This window comes from Phyllostomus discolor, chromosome 2 (genome assembly GCF_004126475.2).
Source record: "Phyllostomus discolor isolate MPI-MPIP mPhyDis1 chromosome 2, mPhyDis1.pri.v3, whole genome shotgun sequence".
In the NCBI taxonomy this organism is placed as follows: Eukaryota; Metazoa; Chordata; class Mammalia; order Chiroptera; family Phyllostomidae; genus Phyllostomus; species Phyllostomus discolor.
In genome coordinates, this window is record NC_040904.2 from 18181058 (window position 1) to 18189968 (window position 8911).

At 33.9% G+C, this 8911-nt stretch overlaps 1 pseudogene; it reads right to left on the reverse strand.

The window, feature by feature from the left end:
• Positions 1 to 692: 692 nt before the first annotated feature.
• Positions 693 to 1266, reverse strand: LOC114491133 (annotated as a pseudogene).
• Positions 1267 to 8911: the final 7645 nt, after the last annotated feature.

The window sequence follows — 8911 nt, forward strand, 5'->3', positions numbered from 1 at the left end:
ACATTTTTTAACATGCAAATGGTACAGAAATGCAATTCAAATAATTATTAGATTTATTTGACTTATTATATGCATAAGCTTTTCACCTAGAAATAAATCTATTGGCACAAAGCACTTTTGTTTTGGTAAGAAATATAATTTCACTTAGTCAACAATATAATCTGGTTCTAAATGCAAACCATATTAGTTAAACAAATAATGAAAATTTCTTTAGAGCAGACCCTCTTAGAGTTTTTATTAAAGTATATTGGAAACCTATGAGATAGGCATGCAATGAGGAAGTTTCTTATGTTTACATGATCATAGAATATTTTTCCCCAGCAAGACACCTTATTAACATCATGTGGTTTTGATCTTTAAGGAAGCACACTGTATGTGAGAAATAATTTCTTCTTTGTCTCTTAAACATACTTTACAAACTGCATTACATACTGCAATGATTCCTAACTCTAGGACCCTGTTTAGATTCTTATGCACCTTGATCTACCTGTATTTGAACTATTTTCCCACTTGGCTGGAATTTGCATACAGCCTTAATTTTAACCCATATGCTAAAAATGTTTTTTGAAGACCTGTAGAGGAGAAAAATAATTTAGGCAGCTTAGTATATAAATAATAAGTCAGAGTCTTTCACTGCTTTAACTTCAAACATTGTGTTTCTATGATGTAACTGTTCTTTTAATAGTTTAAAATTTTTATATTTAGAATTAGCCAGCTGGACTCAGTTTAGATGATCCCAATTTTGTTGGTAGCATCCAAAGCATCACAGTCTGGAGCCAGTCGAACACATGCCTTCTTCTCTCAACAGGCCTTATCAGGGCGTTGACCTTGGCCATGTCAGTGTCATACAGCTTCTTCACAGCCTGTTCGATCTGGTGCTTGTTGGCCTTGACATCCACAAAGAACACAAGTGTATTGTTTTCTTCTATGTTCTGCATGGCTGACTCTGTAAGTGGGGGGAGCTTGATGATGGCATAGCAGTCAAACTTGTTTCTCCTGGGGGTTCTCTTCCTAGGATATTTAGGATGCCTTCGGAGCCACAGTGTCTTAGGCCTCCAGAAGGTGGGTGACATAAAGATATTCTTTTCCTGTGGCTGTGGATGTTTTTTGGCACCGCTTTGTTTGCCTTCAAAGCCTTTGCCTCGGCTTCAGCTTTGGGCGGGGCAGGGGCTTCCTTCTTCACTTTGGGTTCCATCTACAGGAAAAGCTGATGTAACATTTTTAATAGAACTTTTTTTATAGTAGGTATTTTTAGAATTTATGCTAACTTGTTTAGTAGTTTGTAAATCTTAAACCAGAATAAAATTAAAACATCTTATTTAACATAGAACTGACCTTTTAGAGGCTAAATAATTACACAAGAAATAAAATAAAGCCTAGAAATTGTTATACAATGGAATCCTGGAATGTAGCTTTGAAATTATCCAAATGCACTTTTTTATTTTGCAAATGAGTTGAATATAGGAGGCCTAGAAATGTTGCATATCTTAACCTCACATGAAAACATATTTTACCACAGATAAAATATATGTAAGGTATTTTTACAATAATATTATTGGTGGTTTTAAGTTACAAGTGTTGCTATAATCTGAGGTTGAATTTAAGATTAATAATAATTTAATAATACCATTATTTCTATGGTATGAGTAAATAAACAGACTGGGCTAGTTGCATTTTTACCATGACTTAAAGTCTCTCCCCTCTCACAAAATGATACTTTTGTGGTACTGGAGTAATCTGCCTTTCACAAAACTTCACAACTTTATGGGAAACTTAAAAGACTTGTACATATTCCTGACAAGGTAACAATTTCATATCACAGATCTATAAAGGCTGAGAAGTGAATAGAGAAAGAAATGAGAAGGTGTAAGAGTCACAATGTAGGAGAATTCGACTCACCATGAAGTAGATTCACTGTGCTGAAAGGATGATGGCCGAAGCAAATCCTTCCCAGCATCTGCTGACATGATGACATGCCTTATTTCATGCTCCATTGAGAGAAAATGCAGGAGTTCAGCGTTAATGTCCATTGTCACTCTCCTCTCTCCTGCTGATATTAGAGCCTTCATTACTGTGTGTAAATGCACTGCAGCATGCAAAGTAATATTCTGTGGGTCGTATTTTCTTCTGTCATTATTTGGCCTCTAAAATGGGTGCACAGCTTTGCTATATGAATAAAGTTCTCTATTCTATACTTCAAAAAATGATTGTATTTTTGGCAGCAAAAAAATGTGAAAAATGACTTACTTATTCTAGATAGAAATGCTGTAGAACAGCAAAGTATCGCCAATATTAATGAATAAAGTTCTTGTGATGAGAAGTGTAAAATGATGTAAAGAACATGGTCAAAAATACGGGTTCAAATGCAAGCCATCTGGTTCACTAGAGATTTTACCTTTAGAGAATGATGTCTCTTGTCCCAGGTTCATTCATTTCTAAATTACAAATAGAAATGCCTCCCTGATGAATTATTGTGAAGATTAGAAATAGTGAATATTATTTACAATATAGTGGTTATGACTAAAGAGGTTCAGGTTTAGGAACAGAACTAATATGAGTGGTATAGATAGTCCATTCATTACAGGGATTCAACCTTAACAACTACAGAAAATAATGAAATCTATGAATTTAGCTTCTCATGCATCTGATTCTGGTGAGTCCATGTGCCAGGAGACACACCTACAATTTGGCTTTTAGACTTTTTTACGATTATTTTAAGTATATTCATTGGTTTCTAAAACCCATGTTTATTTTTCTTTGTCACAGAGTCATTTTATTCAACAGAAAAGATTTATTGATCACTGTATTAAAGGGCCTACCACGCAGACTATTTATTTGGTCTGTGACATGCAGCTAAGTATTATGGAGCTTTTGTCAAATATTCTTCTCAATTTTATTTTATTTTATTTTTTAATTACAGTTGAAATTTTCAATATCAGTATTATATTTTCATGTTTGTAATTGACAAGAAGTTGCCCTACAATTCTCTGGATTTCTGGACCTTATTTTTATTACAAGAGAGTTTTTCATCTCAATATCCTTTTTACATATTTCATGAGTAGGACACCAATTGCCCTTTATTCATTATTTTCTCAGGGTGTTTGTATATGTAACAGCCTTGGAAGATACAGTTTCCTCTCTCCAGAATGAGATGTAGATGTGCTTACTATCTGGGATAATGAAGGCAAAGTCTCCTTGAAAGCAAAGGACAGGTATGTTTACTGTCTGCCATAAAAGATGAGTTTCCCAAGCCACGAGTCCTCCTATAATGCGACCCATTGCATGTACAGATACCATCTGGCCCTCTTCCCAGCACACTGTGGGAATCACACCTTAAGACAAAATGCTGACACCCTGGCTGCTACTATTTCTATAACTTTGTCTCTGACCCAGAAGTCTCATGCCCTTGACAACATCTCCCAATGAAATTGTGACAAGTTAACTAATTAGCTTGCAAGCAGTATATGCTCTCAGACCCCTGGGAGTTCTTACTATTTTTCTGTTATACCTGCTTGCAAGCTGGACATATTTTTTAGTGAACTCATCTCTTTTGTGCACTCTTGCCAGGTGTAGCCAATGAAAAAGGCTCTCTATTAATATTCTATTTTTCTATTTCTTGACTTGAAGCTGTCCAGTACATTATTGCTTTTTAAGTTGCCACAAAGTTTTTGCCCAGTGATTTACAATAAATTATGCACGTTCTATCACGTGATTAGTTCCTCACCACAGTCTCTCTGGTCCCTAAAGCAATGTCACGATTTGTTTTTTTTTTTGTCGTTATGTCAGAAATCCACATCCAGTCTCAGTCCTCCACTGAGCTAGTTCCCAATTCACCATCAAGTTCGCATCTTCAAGAAAGTCTTTAAAATTGTAAATTATCTCATTCTCCTTAGTACTGTGCATGTACCCTGTTTAGAATGTCATTTTACTGGGATTTAAATAAGGAATTGATGATGAACACCTGTACTTTTTATGAACCTTTATCATGATTCTTTAGTGCTATTCAACCTCTCTTCTCTTTTTGTTACAAATATTCTGATACAGGATTCTTGTTTTGGCTAACACTACTGAAGAAAATGGAGAATATTGTCTAAGGTACACAAACTTTCATATATAAGAGTAACTTTTCAGCAGAAATTTTAGATTAAATTATAATTATAGATTGCTTTAAATTATAATTATAGATTGCTTTTATGAAACCATGCCAAATAACAATTAATAGTAAATAAACTCTAGTATTTTCATGATGCAAGGCTAACCTCTCTTGGTTACTTGAAATTATATATTTTTCAACTAGGCCTTCACATTATTTGATTTTTTATTTAGCGCTACATATTTTACTTATTAAAACTTTAGTTGTTATTTCACAATTTATTTTAATTATAAATTTCAAACCCTGTGTTGAAGATGTAATGAAAATAATGACTTTAAATATTCCAACCACCCCCACCTACAAATGAAATAATGAAAGAAAACCAGACTAAGCAAAGTATTTTTAATAATGATTGTGAGACTATCAAAAAGAAACTTGAACTTCAGTTGTCCTTTGATTGAGCACCAGCAACCTCTAAGTCTCATTTTCTATCTGTCACGATAAATCTTACAAGATCCACATCACAAATGTATGTGCCTTCTTACCACTTCTTTTAACTTTTGCATGGGGTAGGAGTGGAGGGCCTCTATCAAATCTTAAGCCTGGTTGACTTCGCTGTTACAAAACACCTGCACACTCGGTATTGGCTCCCCTCACTCTAGATCTCCCCCAGAGAGCTCTCCTGCTGGGGGAGAGCACTCCTTGCTGGGGGCCTTCCCTGCCTGTGCAAGAAAAACTTTGATCATACGAAAGGATGTCTGTCTAGGGTCATGAGTTTTAACATCTTAACCTGAGGTGAAGAGGTAGTTTCCCCAAACTACAGTGAGGTTGCTATAACACTGAAAAATGTAGACATAAGAGATTTATATAAATCGTTTCTATATTATGAATATATGTATCAGGTATATATGTATGAACACATATATATGCATGTACCATTATGAAGAATTTTGTTCATTTGGTAAACAACTAAATTGTCATGATCCATATATTTCATATAGATAAATAAAGTGATTTATTAACATTGCTGTATCTCCTCAATTGTATTCTCTTTAAGGGGAGACACAAGTACTAGTTATTTTCATTCAATTAAAGTAGAGAGCTATAGATTGATTAACTGCATTAAAACTATTTAAAATGCATCTGTCTTGAGTAGCAATTTTCTACACATAGAGTACCTGATCTGCTATTTTTTTATTATAAGCTTGATAATCAACAAATATTTCTTTGTTTTTGCATATAAGTCATTCATCTCACATTGTTAATTATTATTATCAGTTAATTATTCTACTTGAAAAAAACTTCCCAATTATACTGCAAGCTGCTTTAATCACAAAGAAAAATAATTTTCTAAATATTGACCGAATCTATTGCATGCCTAGCAATGTACAACTACAGAATTTCTTTCTTTCCGATGTCAAAATCTTAAATTTTTATAGCTAAGATTGAGCTTTCAGTATTATCTGGCCAACCATCCCTTTATGTATTTTAAACACTTATAATGCAATTAACCAATCCATCTCTCTCTAGTGAAGAAGAAACTAAGACAATAATTTCCTAATTAAAGTGTGAGCATATGTCTTCCACACTCCTACAAGTTCTTTATTACCTGCCAAACTCTGAGACATTTTACTTTTTATTATTCATGATTTGAGAGTGAGGCATACTCCAACAATAACTCACACAGTGTATACACATCTTATCTCCACTTGTACTCTAGGAATCCATGCTAATAAATAAGGCTAGCAGTATCCACTGATGTTATTGTGGATTCCCTTTTATAAGCCCCCTCCAGGGGCCATTTCCTAGAGAAAGCCCCAGGAGACAGGAGAGAAAATGGGTTTCCTGGACATGGCCCTCTCAAGTGCCCACCTCTAAGGATGGGAATGTGGAATGCATTCCCTCTGAATGGTCCACTGTAAGACCTACCTCTCAGGGAACTCATTGCTGAGAAGCCCATGCACAGAGCATCGTCTCCCGACATCTCTGCCCTTTTTCATTCCAGAGATCCCACTGTTTACAGACTTCAAACAATTGCACATCACTAACCTCTTGTTCTCCTTGCTTTTGTCCCTACAGTTTAGTAGCTTGTATATTTCCTTCTAAATATACTGGCTGCTTTGACTTCTACAAGCTAAACTTTTTACCTTTCCTAGCTATTGAGAGGCAGTACAGAAGAGTGATTAAAAGAGAGATTTCAGAGCCAGAAAGTGTGGGTCCTAATCCCATTCTTACCCACTACCAGCTGTGTAACCTTTTCTCTGCTTCCTTACTCATAAAATACAGATAAAATTCTAAACTTGGCTCTCAGGGTCAGTATGACAACTGCATGACTTAATGAAGTACTTAGAAAAAACTGTGGCTCAGAGTTAGCACTGCATAAGTGTTAATGCATCTTAAAATTTTTATAAAATAGTGCCCTCTATTATTTCTTCCTACAATCAATGATTCCAAATTAAGATCTGTGTTTTCTTTTTCTGATTTTTATATTATGAAATCCTTTCCTCTTGACCCTGAAACAGAACTTTGTTTATTGGCCATCATCAAAATCAGAAATCTAGTAGGGCATAGTTTATTAAGGCAGAAATTATTCTGGCTAAAATTAAAGAGAATGTTTGCTATTAGATAGTAATAATACAACTTAAATGCAAGAAAAGAGAATGCAATAAATAATTGATTAAGGAAATACAATCCCAACTACTGCAAAGAATCAGCAGGAGAAAAATGGATTTGTACCATCCACTGAAACGAAAAAATCCCCTAATTTGCAAATTTATTTATTGTTATTTTATTTGTTCAGAATTCTCACTTCTCACTCTCTTTAGTTTGTTTCATTTTTGACAGTTGCAGGCACATGTTTTAAGAAGGCACTTTAGTCCTGCACTTTCTTCTGAAGATTGTTCAACACTATTTTTATTTAGAATGACATTGTGTCACTCATAGTAAGGGAAATGTATAACTTTTAAATGGTTGTTAAATAAATCAAGCCAATATCCACAGTATCAGTATGTGAATTTTAGTACAGTTTTATTTATTCCTCAGTCATTTAATAAATACAAATGTGCATATGTGTGCAAAATTTATACTAGGTGCTGGGAATATGAAGAACAATTAAATGTGTTTTTTTTTATTTCAGAGTGGATGACTTAGTAAGCAAGAAAAATAAAAACATAAAAAGTAAACAAATGTGACTCAGTGTGGTTAAGGTTAATAAAAATCCGTATAATAAATTGAAAGAATAACTTTTCATGTTAAACCAGGGAAGCACTGATTCCCTGAGTTAGTACTGCTCAAAAGCCATGCTTGAGCTGAGATTTGTAGACTTCATTATTTCCTAATCATTTACTTTTTACATATATACTATAATTTTAAAAAGATTTAATGGCAAACAGCTCTTTAAAAATAGTCTATTAAGAATAATCAATGGCTCTCTTTATACTCCTAAGTGAAGAGGTCAGTGTGTTTGGGAAGATATTTACCTCTGACTTGTATATATATCTTGAAATGTTACCCTCCCAGACTCTCATCATCTCACCATCTTAATGATCACTTTTGAAAAGAATTAAAGACATTGTGTTTTCATCTTTTTCTTCCAAGTTAGTAAATATATACAAGACTCCATTATGTTTTGTGTGGCCTCTAGTCCAGACCTTCCCCTGTTGCTCTCCCTCTTCCAGAGCCCGCGCTTCCACTCAGCGCTCTGTGTACAATGAAAGCCGCTATCACTGCTCCCTAGAGCTTACCCGCCATGTACACATCATTATGGAGGAGACAGTGATTTTCCATTTTACCTTTAAGACTTCATTTCCACCAACTGAACTCAAATTAGGTTCCCTAGACTAGGCAGAGTGAATTGGAATCATGTAAAACTCATGGTCACATTATACGTAAAGCATACTTTGAAGTGTCTACAGGATGAGTTTCTCTCCCGCCTACAGTGGTTTACGAGTCTCAAAATCAGAACCATGTCTCCATTATGTTCATTTTCCTTGATGCATTTCAACATTCCCTGTATCGAGACTGTAGCTCTAACACCCATAAACACTAACTCACATTCAGTGATGACCACGATGGACTGTTCAAATGTCGTCAGAAAGTACTTGACCTTCCTGAAGTTATTCTCTTGCTGAATCCAGATTCATAAATTTAAAGTGATTTTATAGAGTTTTGTTTTTATGAATTGAAATTATACTCTAATAGATTTCAGTGTAATGATATTCTGTATACTTTTATGCTTATCAACCCAAGGGTTGCTATATTTGATCAGATGCTATCAATAAATATTAATAAGTTATACACAATAAATTATACATAAATTTCTTTGAAATTGTGGCACATTGTCTCACATATTTTTTAAAATTCCATTCACCTCATGGAATCATCTTGCTCAAAACATTGTCTACACTTTCAAACATTCAAAACTATATTACCAAACATTTTTGCTTGTTATAGGTTTGAATTCCTAAAATAAATTGACATTATTATCACTCATTTTCTAAATATATAGGCATTCTTATGCTCTATTTTTTCATATATTTATAATTTTTACTAGTGTATTTCTTAAAGTTTCACAGATTTTTTTTCCAAATATCATTTTGTATTATTAGACTCAGGATTTGACAGCTTTAATTCCGAAGAAAAATCATAATGTTCTAGTGATAAAATTATAGAAACTTACAATAACAAGATAAATCTGAGGTTACTATTTGAATAGCAAAATAGCAAGAAACATCAAAGAAAATACTGATTTTCTTCAGCTCTTTGTTAAAATCCCCTTATACATTTTTAAGAAAAATATTTAATGATTAATTTATGCTT